The sequence below is a fragment of the Bidens hawaiensis genome, unplaced genomic scaffold (genome assembly GCF_021521415.1).
Source record: "Bidens hawaiensis isolate Kalapana, Puna unplaced genomic scaffold, B.hawaiensis_p1.1 tig00015059_1, whole genome shotgun sequence".
Lineage (NCBI taxonomy): Eukaryota > Viridiplantae > Streptophyta > Magnoliopsida > Asterales > Asteraceae > Bidens > Bidens hawaiensis.
This window is the reverse complement of record NW_027492336.1, coordinates 284782-307873: the sequence shown is the minus strand read 5'-3', so window position 1 is coordinate 307873 and position 23092 is coordinate 284782. Positions and strand designations below refer to the sequence as shown.

Genomic DNA, 23092 nt, shown 5'->3' with positions numbered 1-23092 from the left:
AAAATGGCCCATTGGTTATGCTTTTAACGGGTTAAGAGGAACAATATGCATTAATTATGTATTAATTACTAATTGATTTGTTATATTAATTATGTGTTAAAAGAGGGTTAAACCATTTCCTTTGGATGACATAGAGTGAAAGAGAAAAAATGAGTGATGTGGAGTTTATATGGAATTAAGATGGGTTAGAGTATACCCCATGGCCTAACCGTTCAATCATCAATTTTGCAATCAAACAGCTAATAAATGAACCATTAAATCGTTGCAATCAATTGAAGCATGTAATGAATTGAAACATATTATGAACCATTCATACTCATACCGTATCAAGTGAACCATTTAATCAAATGAAACCTATTGTTGAGTTTGGATGGATTGAGACGCCCTGGGGCCTGGGCCATGTAATGAGTTATTATTATTTATTTATTTACGTTGCTCTTCACATCCTTATATCGTAAAATTCTTTCACACACTATAATATAGATTACTCGTGCAATCAAATAATTTATGCTATAAAAACCTTTTGCATCCCAACTCATACAAACAGTCACTCTAATTAACTTTAACCTTTTGCAATTCCTCATTCAATTTCAACTTGATGATTGCAATTGAAGTTGTTATAGAATTCCTCGTTCAAGAATGAACCATTGAATAATAATAATTGAATTAATTGGGGAAATGAATAAATTGGGCAATTAGCAACATTAACTTAACCTTTTGCATCCTCAAAGGATTGAAGAGTAATTTTAAGAAATGTGATGCTTCATCAAGTTGCACCATAAGCTTTAACAACGTAGAGATGTAATAAAAAATTACTTTTCTTGCCCAATTATGAAATGTTCTTTTCGTCCCTGTCATGTGATTGTGAAATTACGTTAATTGTCCATCACTTATGCTTAATAATATAATATAGATTATCATGTTTATTTTGTAACTTGTACCTTTTATTTTGTGTTTTGGGATCTTACTTTTATTTGTTAACATATGTTTGTACCCGTGCATAGCGGTGGAGCACATTAAATGTGTTACATGTTTGAAACTACTGTGAGTTACAGTGAGAATGTGAAGAAAACTCGGTTGTTATCGGTTCAATTCATTTAAGTAAAAGTTTGTGATAAAAGATGAAAATCTTAAAGTTTTATTGTAAAAATGTAAAATTTTTGTCGCTGAAGTTGAATGATAAAAATTTTGTGCCAAAGGTTGTTCAACAAGAAGTTATGAAGCAAAAGTTAAAAGAACAAAAGTTTATTAAAAAAGTTGAAGGTCCAAAATATAAATATTTAAAACTGTAGGAACCGTTCGGTATATAATAATAAAACACTTTTAATACGATTACAATACAAAGAATGAACAAAAAACACCTATCTAGAAAGCATTAAGTTACAGTATAATTACAACTGAAATAAATCAAAGTACAAAGAACCAGGTAGAAGTAGAAGTTGGTGACCGATGATCGTGTTGAACATGGGCCCTTAAAACAAATTCCGAGTCTCTCCTCATTTTGTTTCCCAGGGTACAACAGCCGGAGCAGTATGTACTGCCGAAGTTGACTATGCAAAACCAAAGTTTTTAATTAGGGAAACTAAATATGAGGCTATTAGTTATTTGATTTTATTTAATTAGGGGAAACTGAATATGGGGAAACCAAAGTTTTTAACCTTAGATGCGAAACCTTTAAAAATACATAGTTTTAGTTAAAATCACTTAAAATTTGATTTTATTTATTATTGTGATTTCTTTCCATCAATTTCTCATCTTCAATCTGTCACATAAGCACCGTTATAGATTAACTAGTATTTAACTGGGCGTGTTACACCGGGTATATTGGATATGTTTATGTACCCGTCTCGTTGCGGTAGTGTATTATTATGAGTACAATAATGACACTCGCAAAAATTATAATAAATCAAATAAACATGTAAAAAAGATGGTAACGGTAACGACACTGATTTTCCCACACGTGTTGCGCGGTGAATTCGGTCAATAAAGCGGGGCGTTGTAGCAGCAAGTCAAGTGAACCCGAGTGTTGCCGGTCTCGGGCATTGTTGTCACGGGCGTTGTAGTAGTGTGTCGATACGAATTTCGTCAGTTTAGGTCACGTTCGTTGCGGTACAGTATAAACAACATTTGTAAAACCCAAAAAATTAATACGTTGAATTAGCATATAAAAGAATTAATATATAAAAAATTAAATATTTAAAACTACATTTATTCGGTCAGTAATCCGTGGGCGTTGATAAGACCCGAGCGTTGTCGGTCCTAGGTGTTACGATGGTCAGTCCTAAAACCCAAGTGTTGTACACGGGATTTGCGCCGGTGAGTCGACACAAATACAATCGATTTTAGTAACGTAGGTAATGGTACCAAAATAAAAGACATAAAAATGAAAAGTACATATAAGCTTGATCTGGCCAACAACGGTCTGCAACTTGACCCAATGATAGGCCAAGCGACACCAAACTTCTCATTTATTATATAGATTAATGCTTCCGTGCCATTTTTAATCTGAAATCCTAAGTACCATCATTGCGATCTATTCCAATCCTATAGTGAAGCTGTAGACCACCCCATAACTCGATTCTTATTTAGCCACATGTAATTGGGTGTTTTAACAATGTTTCTTTCTTATTTTATGTACAACAAATTTTTCGGTGTTTTACCATCTTTTCATGTAATCCCATAAGCAAAGTTTGAAGCAATTAATTGACTCCAAATCCATCGATGTCGTATTTAAAAGATTGGGTTTTGATATTTAAAAAGGGTTTACGACGTTACGACGCAGTTTGTCGTCCGTTTACCCCTCTGTCTTTTTGTAAACGCTCCATATTTAGGTGAATTTAAAACAACTTATATTTATATTAAAAGATTAAAATATTGTATTTTAGATTAATTTAGATTTAAAAATCTAAGAATTTTTAGGCTAGAAATTGTTTGAAAGAAAACAAGAATGTAATAACTTTCTTTGGATGCACTAATCTAGAAGAGTTGGGCGATGCATCAATTTGGAGGCATTATTTACCAGTACGTGCTCAACTTGAGGCGACCAAATAATTATTTATCTATTTGTTTAATTGGGATGCATAATGGATGAATCAGAGTGCTTCTAAGTCCAGTTGGTGATCAATGGGTGGAGAGAAGTTGGTTGGATATATAATTGTTAGATTACGTGAAAGACATGAGGAGGTGGATAAGAAATTGATAGGAAAGAAATCACAACAATAAATAAAATAAATTTTTATTTGATTTGAACCAAAACATCGTAGTTTTGGATGGGTTTCGCATCTAAGGTTAAATGTTTAACAGCTTTATATTCACTATCCCCTTTTAATTATATTAAATTTAAAAAGCATTTTATGTATAACAAACTTTGTGATTACTCATCTTCTTATACAATGTTGTTAGCCTCTGTCCACGAGTCAATTCTATTGGCATGGGTGGATCGAGCAAGAGGGGTCGGGTGTCTTGGAACACTCATGCAAAGAATTTGATGCGTGTCTATGTTAGTTACCAACTAACTGTTAGCTAGTATGGTTACCGTAATTAAGACGGTTAACATGTCAAACAAGTTAAAGGTTCAACTATAAATGGCGAAGCCATGAATGTGAAACACATGTTGATTATGTTAGATTAATTTCTATTCCGGGTCACAAGTCGGTGAACCGGGCCTAAGAGGTTTTAACAAGTCGGTTAAAGTCTAAGGGGTATTATGAAATATTCTTCCATATGCTTGGTGGCCAAGTTCACCTTGATGCCCAAGTTCACCTTGGTGGCCAAGTTGAGTGGTGACCACATATTATGCTTGGTGACCAAGTTGGGTTACTAGTATAAATACATGTACAAAGTTAGTGTTAGACACAACATCATACAACAACAACAAACACAACAATCACCACCATCACTATCAAAGTTATTGTAATCAGTTTTTTGAGTTATATTTTCTGGTTATAATATAAGTCGGTTATTTATAAGTTGTGCGTTAATTATCGTTTATCATTTTTGAATTGGTATCAGAGCTCGGTTCAAGAACGCGATAATTAACGGCCAACAAAGAAGGTGTCTCGATCGAACAAGTTGGTTTGATTTCCTGAAGAAGTTGTTATCGTGGTTGATCGAACAAGTTGGTTTGAACTCCCATAGCATAGTTCGTTCAGTTGATACTTTATTCAAACAAGTTGGGTTTGAGTAACCATGGGTGACATGACTCCACCGCCGCCGCCAAAGGGGAAAGAGAACGAGCCATCTTTCGTTCAATGTCCAATCTTAACTACAACGAACTATACCGTGTGGGCTATGAGGATGAAAGTAGTCCTAAGAGTTCACAAAGTTTGGGACACCATCAACTCGGGTGTCTCTGATGAAGACAAAAATGACATGGCTATGGCCTTGTTGTTTCAATCCATACCCGAAACCTTGATCATGCAAATTGGAGATCAAGAAACTGCTAAAGCCATGTGGGATTCAATTAAAACCCGACACTTAGGTGCCGAACGGGTTAGAGAAGCACGTCTCCAAACCTTGTCAATGGAATTTGACAATATGAAGATGAACGAGTCAGATTCCATAGATAACTTTGCGGGCAAGTTATCGAGCATTGCCTCGAAATCAGCAGCTCTCGGAGAAGTTATAGATGAAGCAAGGTTGGTAAAGAAGTTTCTCAAAAGTCTCCCAAGATCGAAGTATATTCAAATGGTTGCTTTGCTTGAGCAAATGTTGGATCTCAATAAAACAGGATTGAAGATGTTGTAGGCCGACTCCGAGCCTATGAGGAGCGAATCCGAGAAGAAGAAATTTAAGGGGGTGACCAAGGTAAACTTTTATTCGGTAAATATGATTCATCAAGTCATAGAAGTTTTGAATCTAATGGGGGATGAGGACGAGGAGGTCGAGGTCGCGGTCGAGGCCGTTTCAATGGCCAATACCGAACCCCTAGTACCGAACAAGGGTCATCAAGTAGGGTAAAAGTAAGGGTGAAGACATATCGGTCAAAGATTTTATGTTACCGATGTGACCAATTTGGTCACTTTGCATCAGGTTGCCCGGACCGAGTTCAAAAGGGTCAAGAAGCAAACAAAACCGAAGCCCGTGAAATTTTTGATGATGCGGCGTATATGCATCAAGTTGTGTTCTTAAATGAACAAAACCTAATACCAAAGAAATACGAGACCGGGCGGGTCAAAGATGATGTATGGTATTTGGATAATGGGGCAAGTAATCATATGACGGGAAACCGGTCGTATTTTTTAGAGTTAAACGAGAACATAACCGGGAGGGTTAAGTTCGGAGATGGGTCATTTGTTCAAATCAAGGGAAAATGCTCAATTCTTTTCCAAGGAAAATCAGGTGACCAAGACTTGTTAACCGAGATTTATTATATTCCGGAGTTAAAAAATAATATAATAAGTCTCGGTCAAGCAACAGGGTCCGGATGTGACATTCGGATGAAACATGATCTTCTGACCATGTACGATGAGAACGGGAGGTTACTCATGAAGGTCAAGAGATCCGAAAACCGACTCTACAAATTACGAATGAAAATTGGAGCTCCCGTGTGTTTGCAATCAAAGATTGAAGATGATGCATTGCGTTGGCACGCAAGACTTGGGCACATCAATTTCGAGTTAATGAAATCGATGGCTAAGAAGGATCTTGTACGAGGTTTACCACATGTTGAACACGAAAATCAGGTGTGTGAATCGTGTTTGGTGGGTAAACAAACGAGGCGTTCATTTCCGGTTAGATCCTCGTTTAGAGAATCCCAACCTTTGGAGTTAGTTCATGGTGATTTGTGAGGTCCAATAACCCCATCCACTATCTCGGGTAATAGGTATACCTTTGTTATCATAGACGATTACTCACGATATATGTGGACGTTTTTATTAAAAGAAAAAGGTGAAGCGTTTGAAAGTTTTAAGAGGTTTAAAGCCCTAATCGAGACAGAGGCGGGTTTACCAATGAAAACTCTTCGAACTGATAGGGGAGGAGAATTCACTTCACGTGATTTCAATCGGTTCGATGATGAAAGTGGAATTATTCGGCATTTAACCGCCCCGTACACGCCACAACAAAATGACGTGGTAGAAAGGCGAAACCGGACTTTAATGGGGATGGTGCGAAGTATTCTAAAGGCGATGCATGTACCGAATTATATGTGGGAGAAGCGGTCCGACATTCAACCTTTTTAATCAATCGGGTCCCAACCCGGGCCTTGGTTGATCAAACTCCATATGAACGGTTCAAGAAAAAGAAACCGATTATTGAACACGTTCGAGTATTTGGGTTCATGGCGTATGCTAAAGTTGATAGTGCACATCTAAAGAAACTTGATGATAGGTCAAGACAGCTCGTTTATCTCGGGTCGGAGCCGGGTTCAAAAGCATACCGTCTCTTCGATCCGAACACCCGGAAAATTGTTGTTAGTCGAGACGTTGTGTTTGACGAAAACAAAGGGTGGAATTGGGTAAAGAAAGTCGAGAAGAATGACTACGAGCCGGGTATGTTTTCTAATATTTGGGGGGTGCGGTTGACAATGGAACTGGTCAAATAGAACTCACTATTAAAGAAACGTCTATAAGCAACCCGGGTAGCCCAATCTCTGAACCTTCATTATCAGTTCAACCAAACGACTCAACCGAACCAAGTCATATCGGGCCTAATTCCTCAACCCGCTCTCAAGTTCAGTCGACGAGTAATGGGTCAAGGTCCATTCGGGTGAAAATGAGGCCCAAACGGGTCTAAGACGTTCAAGTCTCGGTTTTACCAAGAAGATTACAAGAAGATTATGTGTTACATATTGACTCTAACTATGAGCAATTTCTTCTTACAGCAAGTGGTGAACCGAGTAGCTATTTTGAGGCTAAGTCGAACCAAGAATGGGTTCGTGCTATGAATACCGAGATCGATTCGATAAATAAGAATGAGACATGGAGGTTAGTTGAACTTCCAAAGGGTGCAAAATGTATCGGGTTGAAGTGGGTGTTCAAAATCAAACGAAACGCGGATGGAACGATAAAAAAGTACAAAGAAAGGTTGGTTGCAAAGGGTTACGTGCAACAACCCGGGATTGACTTTGATGATGTTTTCGCTCCGGTAGTCCGAATCGAGACCGTTCGGCTACTAATCGCATTGGCAGCATCTAACGGGTGGGAAATCCACCATCTTGATGTAAAGACGGATTTTCTACATGGTGAATTGAAAGAAGTTGTGTTTGTTTCACAACCCGAAGGATACGAGAAAAAAGGCGAGGAGGCAAAAGTTTACAAGTTGTCAAAGGCCTTGTACGGGTTAAGGCAAGCTCCCCGAGCTTGGAACACAAAGTTCGATAACATCCTACGAGACATGAAGTTTCAAAAATGTTCCAAGGAACAATCGGTTTACTGAAAGACGGATGGAAAACATTTTTTGATCGTAGTCGTGTATGTAGATGATTTATTTGTGACAGGTACAAGCTCGAGTATAATTTCCGATTTAAAAAAGGGTATGGCGACCAAGTTTGAGATGTCGGATCTCGGGAAGTTGACCTAATATCTCGGAATCGAAGTATTCCAACAAGAGGACGGGATAGTAATTACACAAGAAGGATACGCCAAAAGGATTCTAAAGGAGACCGATATGCAAAACTGTAATCCGTCTCAAGTCCCGATGGATCACGGTGTGAAATACTCAAAAGCCGAGAATGAAGTCGAACTCGATGCAACCGAGTATCGAAAGGTAGTGGGTTGCTTACGGTATTTATTACACACTCGTCCGGATATGGCATACTCTGTGGGTATTGTTAGTCGATATATGCAAAGCCCACGAGAATCTCATGGTATGGCAATACGACACCTATTGAGATATTTGAAGAAAACGACGAGTTACGGGATCAAGTACGGGAAGAATGGGTCCAAACGACTTGTAGGTTATAGTGATAGTAGTCACAACATAGATGAGGATGATGGTAGAAGTACCACGGGGCACATGTTTTATTACGGGCAATCTCCAATTACATGGTGCTCACAAAAGCAAGCGACAGTTGCACTCTCATCATGTGAAGCCGAGTACATGGTGGCTTCAGCAGCCGCGTGTCAAGCTGTATGGCTCCGAGAGTTGTTGAGCGAGTTGACTGGAGAAGCATTGCAGAAAGTTATGTTGAAAGTTGATAACACGTCCGCAATAGCCCTTGTGAAAATCTCGTTTTTCACAACCGAACAAAGCATATAAAGTCTCGCTTTCATTTTATCCGAGATTGCTACAACGACGGCGAGGTCGATGTTGAGCACATTAGCGGGAAAGAGCAACGGGCCGATATCCTCACTAAAGCACTCGCAAGAATCAAGTTCACGGAGATGCGCGAGTTCAGAAATTAGGGGGGTGAATGTTGGATTAATTTCTATTCCGGGTCACAAGTTTGTGAACCGGGCTTAAGAGGTTTTAACAAGTCGGTTAATATCTAAGGGGTATTATGAAATATTCTTCCATATGCTTGGTGGCCAAGTTCACCTTGATGCCCAAGTTCACCTTGGTGGCCAAGTTGAGTGGTGACCGCATATTATGCTTGGTGACCAAGTTAAGTTACTAGTATAAATACATGTACAAAGTTAGTGTTAGACACAACATCATACAACAACAACAAACACAACAATCACCACCATCACTACCAAAGTTATTGTAATCAGTTTTTTGAGTTATATTTTCTGGTTATAATATAAGTCGGTTATTTATAAGTTGTGCGTTAATTATCGTTTATCATTCTTGAGATTAAAATAGAGCTTACAAGCAAATCCATTTCTTCTCTAATTGTGTTTTACCTTTGTTGATTAGCAATCCTCAAGAACCATTCTCGTTTCGTGGTTCTTCAAGATGATATTGGGTGGTCGACCATTTATTCATAGTCTCAATCACTAGTTCAAGGGTCAAATATTTTTTAAAGGGAAATTATCAAAATAGCTGCAAAAATTGAGTATTTTAGCTGCAATCAAATATTCACCGTCTTCTTTTTTTCATTTAGCCGTCTAATTTAGCTGCAAAAATTGAATATTTTACCAACCTTACCAATCCTATTAAAAATTTAGCCGGCTTCTATCTTTTTATCTCTTAGCCGTATTGTTAGCGGTGTAAATATTTTTAAGGGTCAAATTTAGCCGTCTTGAACTAGTCTTAATCACTAGTTCAAGGGTTAAATATTTTTTAAAAGGAAATTATCAAAATAAACAACTTTGACCCAATTTTGTTCAAAATAGACATGCCTATTTTAGCATACATCTCTCCAATCATTGAGTTTTTGACCAATAAACAAGTGGCAGTTCATCGAAGTTGGCTAAGCCTTAGCCGCCACTTTATGGACATGAAATTTTATGAAAATTAAACGCGACCCACATTTAGCCTAAACAAATTCGACACGTGCCAAAGGTGGCTAATTTAGCCTACATCTATAGTTATTTAGCTGACATCTTTGACTCTTAGCCGCCTTCGGGATACGTGTCTGTTCACTTAGCCGGCTCCAAATATTCCTTCTTAGCCGACTTCAACTCACCTTGTAGCCTAAAGCTTCACTTAGCCGTCTTTTTTTTTCATTTAGCTGTCTAATTTAGCTGCAAAAATTGAATATTTTACCAACCTTACCAATCCTATTAAAAATTTAGCCGACTTCTATCTTTTTATCTCCTAGACGTCTTGTTAGCGGTGTAAATTTAGCTCCCTAAATAAAATATTTTTACATACTCAATTAATTATTTAGCCGGTTTCTATTATTTTTTTCTCTTAGCCGTCAGTTTTTTTTCTCCTAGCCGTCAGTTTTTTTCTCTTAGCCGTCAGTTTTTTTTCTCCTAGCCGTCAGTTTTTTTCTCTTAGCCGTCATGTTTTAGCCGTCAGAACTAAATATATTTACATATCCAAATTTAATTTTTCACCAACCATTCTTATATAACTATACAACCATCTTCACGACGAAGTTAACAAACATATTTTTAAAACCATAAAAATATGTTTAAAACTATAAAACCATCTTCACCCTATCAAACTTTGTTGGAGATATTCAACAAAGTTTAATATGGTGAAGATGGTTTTATAAGATGTAGTGAAGATGGTTGTATATTTTATAAGAATGGTTGGTTTAAAATTAAATTTGGGTAAAAAATGTATTTATTTCTGATGGGTAAAACATGCATGCTAGGAGAAATAAAAATTGATGGCTAAGATAAAAAATATAATAGAAACTCGGTTAAATAATTAATTAAGTAGGTAAAAATGTTTAATTTTGGGAGCTAAATTTACACCGGCTAATAAGATGGCTAAGAGATGAAAATATAGAAGCCAGATAAATATTTAATAGTGTTGGTAAGGTTGGTAAAATATTCAATTTTGGCGGCTAAAATTAGACGGATAAATGAAAAAAAGAAGACGGCTAAGTGAAACTTCAGCTTACAAGCTGAGTTGGAGCCGGCTAAAAAGTAATATTTGTAGTCGGCTAAGTGAATAGTCACGTATCCCGAAGGCGGCTAAGAGTCAATGATGCCGGCTAAATAACCATAGATGTAGGCTAAGTTTAGCCGCATTTGACACCACGTAACGCACAAGTAATCAACGTGAGTTACACACATGATGTCGGTTAAGCTTGTTTAATGCATGTAACATGCATTCAGGTGCCGATTATGCGTGTTCAACTGTCAGTTACACACGTACTGGCTTTGCACGTGTTACGCATCCAATTTCGAGTTACGAACGCACCATCATCGGGTTTGCGCACGGACTACGCTGCATAGCGCGGGCACCTGACTAGTTATATATAAACCAAATGAGAAGAATCTCTTAAAATTTAAGAGATACACGTATGTTTGTCTTATGTACAATTAACAATGCATGCAATTTTAAGAATCTAAAGGTAAGATTATCTTTGCTCAGATACTATACGTTTAAATAATTTAATTTTTCAAAATATGCATACAATAATGGTCTTTCAACTTTAATAAATTTTTGTCAACTTACTAAATACTTGCACATTTACCCATTTTTCTAAACAAACTACCCCTAGATTTTTTAACATTCATAATCTTTTCATACCTTAATATGTATTTTTTAATATTACACAGAAAAAACGAGCATTTTATTCTCTTTAATTTGAATATGATATTGTTATACATTTTTAAATTTTAACAAGTTAACATCTTACGTGATTACCAGTTGGGACCGACAGAATAATTTATTTAAAATTGTTTCATATTTCAGTTTTGCTTCTTAATTTTCTTCACATGTTGCGTGTGTTCATGCATTAGTTAAGTGAATTACATTTTTACATGTCTCAGAACAAATAAATATGTGCCACATAACGCACGTAACCCAACTGGTCATATGTTCGGCTGTGTTTCTGTGTGTACCCCGCTGCATCGCGGGGCACCCGGCTAGTTATTTAGTAACCACGAGTAGCAACAAGTTTATTTGGCCATGTAGAGTTTCATTGTCGTCCGAAGATGATACGATGGGGCGGTTTTAAGAAGGTAACTGCAACATGAACGGTTTATTTGTAACCATTCAATGTTCATTTCCTAACTTTTGAAGCTACTATAAAGTTATCAACTTATTAATATTCATCATCTGTCATTTCCGGCTACAATATGGCTAAGAAGCGCAAAGCCTCCTTTCAACTTAGCGATGACACCACAACATCTAACGATGGTGCAGTAGCCAAAGTTTCCGAAGACCAAAAACCAAATTATCCGCCTCTGGTTTCAACTTACAACGACAAGATACGTCCCATACTTGACGCGGTCGACAAACTTCGTCGCTTAAATGATACCCAACTCGGCATTCCATTCCCCACCATTTTCGTGGTTGGAGACCAGTCCTCGGGCAAGTCTAGTGTTCTAGAGTCACTTGCTGGCATAAGTTTGCCACGTGGACAAGGTATTTGCACAAGGGTGCCTCTTATAATGAGGCTTCAACACCATCCGAATCATGTGCCCGAGTTTCGTCTCGAGTTTCAGAATAAAACGGTGAAGATTGATGAAGAAAATCAGATATCGAAAGCTATTGATGTTAGTGTAATCTTGCGTAAGTGCGGGGAACTAGTTGTCGCATGATGTGCTAAAAGTAGTTATAAAATAAATAACTAAAATTATACTAATCTAGACACTAAGTAATACTCTAGACCCTTAAACTTAACTTAAATTACTAACCGGCAAGTGAACCGATCGACTCTAATACAGCTAAGTAAGTCCGGATATCGAACCCACGAGACTCTTTAAATTACGAAACTAGCAAATTAGACTCGATTACAAGACACGACTATTTATTAATATTATTTGAGGGGGTTTTAAAATAATTAAATATTAAACTAATAAATTAACTAATTAAGAAAAGACAGTTAATAAAACACAAGAAAATAAAATTTGACTGACTCAGATGATGATGAAAAACCACCTAGGCTAGAATCCCAAAGTTACGGTTATTAATTAAATGGAAAACTTAAGTTATGGAACTGGGATAATAAAATAGACCCTTGACAGAAAACCCGAACAGGACCCTTGAACTTCAAGAAGACGCCTATGGATTTCTAACAAGTTTTAAGACTCACTAGTTTTATATTAAACTTCCTTACGGTTATTTAATCGCTTATGTCTAAGTATCTTTTATGGCGAAAACCTACCTTACAACGCGGTATTCAAAAGATAGCAAAGCAAACCCAATTAATTTAATAGACTAAGCTGACAGTCAAATCTAGACGGACTCCTTACGAAGAACTAAATCTAGCAATCTCGACAAGCAAAGATCTATCAACAACCTATCACCTTACAGCTTTCTAGGCTGGCAGTTCACTTTTATCTATTTACTTGATTTTATTGTTTCTATGATTTTAATGCATATTAATCAAAAACTAGCCAAGAACACACAGTAAATTACCTAACAAAACCCTATCCTATGATACAATCAACAAGGGCAATGTGAAACAATAAATTCAAGTAAACAAAACCAAGCAATCATACGCATCGATCAAATCAAACTTAACAGTTTACTTAGAACATAAAATCCATAACGAAACGAAAATCCAAATAAAATCAAACCGAACTAAGGTTCATCACGACTTAGGCAGTCTATGAAGTTTAGCCTAGCATCTCAAAGTCTAAATCAAACAAAACAAATAATAATGAAAACATGGTGAAAGTATAAGAAACGGGGAATCGAAGACCCGTAAACTCGAACGTGAAAGTGTAGCTCTTCACCGGATGTTCTCTCGCCTTCAAAATCACCAACAAACTCGAAAATATGCTCCAAGAACTCCCAAAATCGGCTGGTGGGTTTCAGGTTATGTCAGGTTTAAGTTAAATGTGTTTAAATAACCAAAACAAGGCCCGACAATAAGCAAAAACGAACTAATTTTAGCCCAGTTGTGCCTAGGCGTCGCGCCTAGGGCTTTTGGCCTTTCCCCTTGGCGCGCCGCGACGTGCTCTTCCATGGGGGCCGGTCAGACCGGCCCGGTCTGACCGGTTCTCTGTCCGGTTCCTTCCTGATGCGTTCCGGATCTCCGTTTCGACTCTTTTTAGCTTGTTTTTCGCCCTTTTTAATCACGATCAAATACCGGAACCTATAAAACATAAAAACGTTAGTAGTATACAAATCTCGACTAAAAACGAATAAAAATTATTAAAATAATAAATAAAATAAACAAGGGAAACATATATATTTAGCATTATATCATCGCACTTACAAACCTAGGGGGTTTTTGAGTTAGTTTTTCTCATATTCTTGTCTAACAAGTAATTGTATGGTTATAAATATAGGTTATTTGTAATCAAGTAATCACAACAACAACTTATTAATCAATACAATAAAGGTTTAGACTTGAATCTTATTGTCTTCAATTAGAATCAGAGCTACGGTTAGGATTCTGTTCCGGCGACGCAAGGCATCTCCGATCTTAGGCGAGTCCGGCGAGGAAGGCATCTGGTTGCAAGACCTCTGCGACGGGTTCTAAGATCGATCGAAAATCAAGAGCGGCAACCAGAAAGTAAGATTCGGAGTTCGTATGATTTCCGGCAAGGTTGGAGTTTAGTCTCCGACGTGGTTCGTGTCTAATCACCAACGAACACTGATCGATCGGTCGGTAGGTTTCAAGAAAATCGATTCGGTTACTTGAACGTGAAAACCGGTTACGGTGAACGTGGGTTGTGTTTGGTCGGCGGAAAGTAGAAGACGTGAAGTTTTAAACATCTGGTTCCTGTTAATTGGTCAAAAAGTCAAATTGGATATTATACAATTTGATTTCTTTAATTCTTTGGTAGCAAGCAATTTTAATAATTAAGGCTTGCTGGGGAATTTGTGTTTAAATACAAAAGACACAAAAAGTCAAAAGGTGTGTTGAAGTTTTGTGTAAACGAACGGAAAAATAAAAAGCAAAACAGAATTTATTTTGTTTCGACTTTGAAGTCATAGCCTATTTGTTATCAAGATGGGAGACAAGTCAAATAATCAAGTCGAAGGGCCAAGTAATCAAGTCGGTTTTCCCAAAGAACCGAGTTCCCTCTCGATTCAGTTTCCGATTCTTACGTCCACCAATTATACGATTTGGACGGTAAAAATCAAGGCTATCTTCAAGGTTCAAGGGTTGTTGGAGGCTATCGAACCAAGAATGGGAACGGTGGTTGACTCAAAGATAGATGGGTTGACGATTGTGTATCTTTATCAAGGCATGCCGGAGGCTTTGATGATGCAAGTGGCTCATCTTTCCACCGCTAAAGAGATATGGGATGCACTTAAGACTCGTTTCGTTGGGGTTGATAGGGTTCGGGAAGCACGGATTGAGTCTCTTCAACATGAGTTCGATGTACTCAAGATGAAAGAAACGGATACGATTGATGACTTCTCGACCAAGATTAGCCTAATAGATTCCAAAGCAAGCAATCTTGGAGAACCGTTTGAAGAAAAGACCCTTGTGAGAAAGCTTTTGAAGTCCGTTCCAAGAAAGAGGTATATAGTGATTGTTGCTACTATTGAACAATTTGCCGATATAAAGACCATGACGTTCCATGAAGCCGTTGGACGCCTAAAAACGTTTGAGGAACGATCTGGAGATGAAGACAAACCCGTGTCCGGTAAGCAAGAACAACTCCTATATACGTATGAAGAATGGAAAGCTAAAAGCAATCAAGAAAGGCGTCATGGGAAAGGCAAGATTGGAACAGAATCAAGTCAAAAGAACAAGGGAAAGGGTAAGGTTGTGGATCGGGAAAAGAAAGAACCCCGAGTTAAGAAGGATCGGTCAAAGATTAAATGTTATCGGTGTGATGAACTAGGGCACTTTGCCACGTCATGTCCTAACCGAAACAAGGAGACGAACGATCAAAGTAACCTCGCTCAAGATGGCGGACCGGTTCTAAACATGATGACGGTAGCTCGGAGTAAGGAAGATGTCGTTTTCTAAAAGAAGACCGGGTTGATCCAAAGCAATATGCTTCAACCCCATGTGATAAAAACACATGGATTCTTGATAACGGGGCGAGTAACCACATGACGGGAAATCCGGAATGGTTTTCCAACATCGATCGTAACAAGACCGGTAAAGTAAGTTTCTGTGATGGTTCGTGTGTTGAAATCGAAGGTCGGGGCACGATAGTAGTAGAAGGTCAAAAGGGAGAACAACGAGCCTTGAGTGACGTTTATTTTATTTCATCTCTCAAAAATAATATTATAAGTCTCGGTCAATTAGACGAAGGAGATGCAAGATCGCGATCCAAGATGGTATATTATGGATATTCGAACAAGATGGAAGAATTCTAATCAAGGTACCTCGTTCCTTTAACCGGGTTTATAAAATTAATTTAAAGGTTGTTTCTCCGGTTTGCTTACAAGTAAATTTGCATAATCTTGCATGGAAATGGCATGCTCGGTTGGGGTATTTGAATTTCGATGCCCTTCGGGGTCTCTCGAAACTCGCGGATGGAGTGCCAAGAATCGAACACCCGATGCAAATTTGTGATGCATGTATGCTAGGCAAACAAACAAGATCGGATATCCCGAAAGAATCTAATTATCGTGCAAAGGTACCGCTCGAGCTCGTTTATGCCGATGTTTGTGGCGCGATTACTCCCGAGACACACGGTGAAAACCGATACTTTTTGCTTGTTGTTGACAACTACACCCACTATATGTGGGTTTTCACGATAAATACGAAAGACCAAGTTGCGGGCTGACTCATAGGTTTCGTGAAAAGGGTGGAAAATGAAACGGGCAAGAAACTTAAAACCATACGAACCGACAACAGGGGTGAGTTTACATCCCATGTGTTGGAAGATTACTTGTCAAGTATAGGTGTGGCACATCAGTTTACGGCCCCGTACACCCCACATCAAAACGGGGTGGTTGAAAGAAGAAATCAAACCATACTAGGTACGACTCGAAGTTTGTTAAAGGCGATGTCACTACCACAAGACCTATGGGGAGAAGTGGTTCATCACTCGGTTTATTTACTAAACCGGTCACCAACAAATTCGTTGGAGTATTCGACTCCATACGAGCGTTTTTAAGGAAGAAAACCGAACCTTTCACACGTTAAAGTGTTTGGATGTACGGGGTATGTAAAAGTCCTTGGTACCGGTCAAAAGAAATTAGACGACCGAAGCATTGTGATGATTCACTTAGGCGCTCAACCTGGAACAAAAGCCTACCGTATGTGGCGAGTACACGTTACGCGGGATGTCAAGTTTGACGAGTGTAAAAGGTACGCGTGGGCTGATCTTGACAAACAAGAGGGCGAAAAGGGTCCTGAATGGACCGAGTTTATTTTCAGGTGCGACATTGAACCCGAACCAGAGCAAGTGACATCCGGGTTTGACACCGGGTCCGTAGACCGACATGGTACCGGTGAGTTGGTTCGTCTCAAAAACGGAAGTGAGTCATCAAGTTCAGAAGGTGGTAGCCCACCTGTAAGCCCGGCTAGGCCCAACACTGGCCTAAACGAAAAACCGTTACAAGTTATTCAGCCGCGTCGAACTACTCGAAAGACGGTTTTACCCAAGAAATTTAGCGACTTTCTGTTTGAAGGTATACCGACACCCGCCGAGCAAGACCCGACAACCGACGAGGTAAATCTCCTATTATTATTCGATGATGAGCCGGTTAATTTTCGAGAAGCGAATAATGAAAAACATTGGAGAAAAGCAATGGAAGCGGAGATCGAGTCGATCGAAAGAAATAAGACATGGCGGTTAGTCGAAGCACCACCCAAAGTAAAACCGATAGGTTTAAAGTGGGTCTATAAAATCAAAAGAGATGAAACCGGGAAAATAACCAAGTACAAGGCCCGACTCGTAGCTAAGGGGTATGTTCAGAAATATGGGATCGATTTCGAAGAGGTGTTCGCACCAGTGGCGAGAATCAAAACCGTTCAACTTTTACTCGCGTTAGCAGCAAACCGAGGTTGGAAAGTGCATCACTTGGATGTAAAATCCGCGTTTCTTCATGATGATTTAAAAGAAGAGGTGTTTGTGTTTCAACCGGATGGGTTTGTTAAGAAAGGTGAAGAAAGAAAAGTGTACAAGTTGGCTAAAGCGTTATACGGTCTACGCCAAGCTCCAAGGGCGTGGAATACTAAACTAGACGGGTCGTTAAAGGAACTCGGTTTCACTCGATGTAAACAAGAACAAGCGGTTTACAAAAGGTGTTCCGGTCAAAGGCTACTACTCGTTGGAGTTTACGTTGATGATTTGATAGTCACGGGTACAAGTGTGCAAGAAATTGCAAATTTCAAAAGACAAATGGAGTCAAGGTTCGAGATGAGTGACTTCGGGTTGTTGCATTACTATCTCGGGATCGAAGTGAAGCAAAGTGATCGTGGGATAACGTTAAAGCAAAGTGGTTATGCAACGAAGATCCTAAAAGAAGCAAGTCTTTGGGAGTGCAACTCGACTCAATTTCCTATGGAACCGGGCTTAAAGTTGTTTAAAGAAGATGAGAATCCGAAGGTAGATCCGACCGGTTATAGAAAGATAATCGGAAGCTTGCGGTATTTAACTCATACGAGACCCGATTTGAGCTACTTGGTTGGTTATGCAAGTTGGTTCATGCAATTACCAACTCAAGCTCATGCTCAAGCGGTTAAATATATTCTCCGATATCTAAGAGGTTCACTAGACTTTGGTATTACTTACTAGAGAGGCGGAAACAGTATGTTGCACGGGTTAGTGATAGTAGTCATGCGGTGGATATGGATGATGGTCGGAGCACCTCAGGTTTGATTTTCTACTATGGTACATCACCGATATCATGGGTTTCTCAGAAACAAGGAACGGTGGCGTTATCATCATTTGAGGCTGAATTTATGGCAGCTACATCGGCTGCATGTCAAGCCTTATGGCTTCGAGGTTTGTTGTCAGAGATGACTGGAGAAAAGGAGGAGATCGTGATGTTGAAGGTGGATAATTCATCGGCTATTGCCTTGATGAAGAACCCTGTTTTTCACAGGAGAAGCAACACATCAACACACGGTACCATTTCATTCGTGAGTGCATCGAGAGAGAACAAATCAAGGTGGAGCATGTCAGTGGATATTTACAAAGAGCAGACATCCTTACAAAAGCGTTGCCATGGTTGAAGTTTAACGAGATGCGAAGCTTCATCGGTGTCACAAGATTAGGGGGTGATTGTTAGTGTAATCTTGCGTAAGTGCGGGGACCTAGTTGTCGCACTTACAAACCTAGGGGGTTTTTGAGTTAGTTTTTCTCCTATTCTTGTCTAACAAGTAATTGTATGGTTATAAATAGGGGTTATTTGTAATCAAGTAATCACAACAACAACTTATTAATCAATACAATAAAGGTTTAGACTTGAATCTTATTGTCTTCAATTGATACGGCTACGGTTGAGATTGCTAGTGATTCTAAAGGTATATTAAATGTTCCGTTAACTTTGATTGTAAAGAAGAATGGTGTTCCGGATCTTACAATGATTGATTTACCTGGGATCACTCGGGTTCCTGTCGATGGTTAACCCGAAAACATTTATGAACAAGTCACAGGTATTTTTTTTCATTGCTTGTCTAATAAAATTTATCTTTATACAGTTGTATGTAGTATTATGCTCTATAAGGGAATGAAGTTACATATTTTGTTATAAGTATTAAGTCACATATTTTTTAGTGACGAAACAATTAGAATTTGTATTAAGTAACATAATTTATCATAGTGGATCTTTGAAAAAATTAGAGTAATTTGTATCAAGTAACATAATTTATCATAGTGGATCTTTGAACAGATTAGAGTTTGTATCAAGTAACATAATTTATACTTTGATTTTCTTATGTTAGAACTTTTTTCTCCTAAGCATCGAAGTATTCTAGGAGTTTTTTTTGGTGGTCAAAAATTGATTACCGTATTAAATTCTTGCGGATCCTTTCATAATCTGATCGGGCAACACTATTTGACATGTTGGCTATAAAACATGACGCCAGATTTAAAATAACTTTAATTAAATATTGTGCATGCAGCTATGGTACTTACCTGATATGGTCCAGATTCGGGGCATGATATTGGAGATAATTTAGAAGCAATTTGAGGGACAAAACATTAGAAAGGAATGAGAAAACAAAACATAGGGAGACTACTAACCATAATTAGGAAGTAACTAGGATCGGTTGTTATGGGGCTGTAAGGGAGCAGCAAAATGACATGGTTCGGCTTTAACCCCGATCGGAAAAGGGTGGGGTTTCTACATGTTTATAGAGTGGCAAAGGAGAAAATGGTGGGGCAGTGTGTTAGTTAAAGGCCCACTACCTGCGTGGTAGTGACGAAACGCTTTAACTTGGCGCCTAACATTACCTTCCTAAATGCCATTTGCATATTGCTTGATTTGTGGTCTTCCTAATGTATTTTGTTAATATAAATAAAAAGAAAAGATCAAATAAGAAGTTTGATTTTTCTAAGAAGGCTAGGAAGGAGGGTATTTTTGTCTAATACCTTAATATTGAAAACCCACTTAATTTAATTTCAAAAACACACTTAATTAAAACCCACTTAATTAAAATCCACTTAAATTTTCATTTATCTCCTACAACCACCACCGCTCACCGCCACCCACCACCACCACCTTGCCGGAAAAGTCTTCGGAAATTTCGCCGGAAAATAAAACGCTATGAAAAACACAATGAAAAAGACACAATGTAAAAAACACAATGAAAATAAAAACACAATGAAAACACAATTAAATAACACAATGCAAAAAAACACTATGAAAAAATAAAACACACTTACATAACACAATTTTGTAAAACACAATTATGATAAAAACACACTTGGTAAAAACCCACGATTTTTTTATTTTTATAAAGCAATATGGTACTCATATAAAAGATAAAAAAACACTCGTTTTTATGGTGAAATTGTTTTGAAAAAAAAATGTCGTATAAAAAAATTATGGACGTTTTAAAATGATGGGGGAATTTGACATGTGGCTTGCATGTGGAGAGAGAAAATCAACAAATGTGTTATCCTATTATGTCCTTACCCTTGTTTTACAATTGATGATCTCTCTAATCTAATCTCAACCATTCAATTCTCAAATGAATGGACAAAATTATTTCCTATCCTTCCTAGAATAACTAATCTTCTTATTATAACTCAACCCAATATATGTGAACTAGCTTAAATTACAAACACAACCTTTAATGAAGTCTTTGATTAAGATCATATTAAATTAATGAAGATATAATTGTGTCTGCTTGTGATATTTCCTTTCTTTTTTTTTTTTTAAATTATTTCAGAGATCATAATGGAGCACATAATGCCAGAAGAAAGTATCATTTTGAATGTTCTTTCTGCAACAGTTGATTTTACAACATGTGAATCAATTAGAATGTCACGGCGTGCGGACAGCACTGGACAGAGGACACTCACTGTTGTTACCAAATCTGATCGATCGCCTGAAGGACTACTTGAGAAGGTTACCACAAATGCGGTCAACATTGGGCTTGGCTATGTCTGCGTTAGAAACCGGATCAACGATGAAACATATGATGAAGCTCGAATTCAAGAAAACAACCTTTTCGAAACTCATCATTTATTGTCCATGATTGATAAGTCTATGGTGGGTATTCCTGTTTTGGCACGCAAGCTTGTTCACTTCCAATCGGTTATCATATCCAAATGTTTGCCTGATATTCTTAAGAAGATCAACGAGAGACTTAATGATTTGGTTTTGGAGCTCAACAAATTACCTCAGAATCTTACGACTATTCCTGATGCAATGGCGGCTTTTACTCAAATCATTGGCTCCTTAAAGGAGACTCTTCAGAAAATTTTAATAAGAGGCGAGTTTGATGATGACTTAATACATATGTGTTGCAATGCACGTTTGGTTGAGATGGTAGATGAGTTTTCAAAAGAGCTGCACAAGAATGCCAAACCATCTGAAGACTGTCTGATTGAAGAGATTCGTGTTTTGGAGGAAGCGAATGGAATCCAATTGCCTCATTTTCTTCCCCAATACGTGTTTTTATACTTGCTACAATAGAAAGTAAGCGCCATCTCTGATATGCCTATAAGATTTGTGAACAAAGTGTGGGGCTATCTGGAGAGCATTTGTGTTAAGGTTTTGATGGATCATTGTGGGAATTATCCTCAGTTACTTTCTTCCATGAGAAAAGCAGCTCAGAATGTGATGGCAAAAATGAAGAATAAGTTTTTGAAAAGGGTTATTGAAATGATAGAAATGGAGTTACACATGTGACCCTCATTTTATATATTTATGGAACCAATTAAAGTCGGCCCATCATCAGTTATCAGATGCAATATCCAAACGGTCAGAATCGATTAATATCACCGGGTACGGGCAAGCTAAGGTTAAGCATTTGTTTGATGTTCCTACAAACATAAGGGATCAAGCGTTTGATTTGAAAATGAGGATGACTGTTTATTGGGAAATTGTTTTGAAACGAATGGTGGATTGGTTAGCGCTTCAGCTTCGTTTTATGATCCAAAAAGTCGTGAATAAGGGGATGGAGACAACAATAGTGAAATGAGGTGATGTTGCATGGTGGTGGTTTAGAAAAGATGTTGGATGAACCGTCGTCTGTAGTTAAAAGTAGAGAGAGGCTTCAGAGAAGCATTGCCTTGCTTCAAGAATCCAAAGAAATTATCGAGCAAGTCATGGATGACATTCTTATCACGGATGATTAGAAGGTGCATTTGGTTTAATTGCATGTTTACTACTTAAAGCAATGAATTGTTGAATAATGGCATTCTAGTATGTTTTTTTGTTGGTAATTTGAACTTGTTATTTTGTATTTTGGGGATCTAAGTTATATGTGTTAATTTGAAAAACATTTTATATGCAACAAAGTTTGTGATTACCCATCTTCATATCCAACTAACTAATCAAATTGAATCTGCGAGTATTTAAGAACCCTAATTTCTAGTTGAGCTGATAACGAGCCAGTAACAAACTTTTGTTGGAAGATGGCATAAGTAGTTCCTGATGTATAAGAACCGAGTTTTTTACTAAATAGGTGTATTTAGAAAATATATTTACCAATTTGGTGTAGTTTGAAAATTATTTACCAAAATTGGTATTTTTTTCTTGAAACTTGATTGTTTATCTCTCAACTCTTTTAATTGAATAAACCAATCAATTAAATTAAACTACCAGATTGATAAAATGAAAAATTTTATTCAATAAAATATTATTAACATGAAACTGATTAATTATACCTTTGTAACTCAAACCTAAAACAGAACAAGTCAATTAACAATTTTCTTTTTATTGCTCGATCCACTCATTTATAGTTATACTATGCTATTTTTCTATTTGTAATTTAAGTATTAGGAGATTTGATTAAAAATTAAAATCTTGTTCTAACTACATGAACCATGTGTGTATATATATCACTGTTATTGAAAAAAAAAAGAAATATATATAAAAATTATTTAAAAAACAAAGCTACATGAACCACTAATATGCACCCTAGCTTCGAAGTTCTTACTAAGATTTTTCTTTTGATAATATTTGAATAATGATCAAATAATGGTAAAACTAATATTAATAACTAAAACAACATTTTATTAGAAATAATTACAGTTTGATAATAATTAGTAAATAGCAGTGTTCTTCTTTAATTTAATTTCATTTTAACAAT

At 37.5% G+C, this 23092-nt stretch overlaps 2 pseudogenes; both read left to right on the top strand.

The window, feature by feature from the left end:
* Positions 1-7608: 7608 nt before the first annotated feature.
* On the top strand, positions 7609-8199 carry LOC143548361 (secreted RxLR effector protein 161 pseudogene; annotated as a pseudogene).
* A 3389-nt stretch (positions 8200-11588) lies between these two features.
* Positions 11589-22378, top strand: LOC143548360 (dynamin-related protein 4C pseudogene; annotated as a pseudogene).
* The last annotated feature ends 714 nt before the right edge of the window (positions 22379-23092 follow it).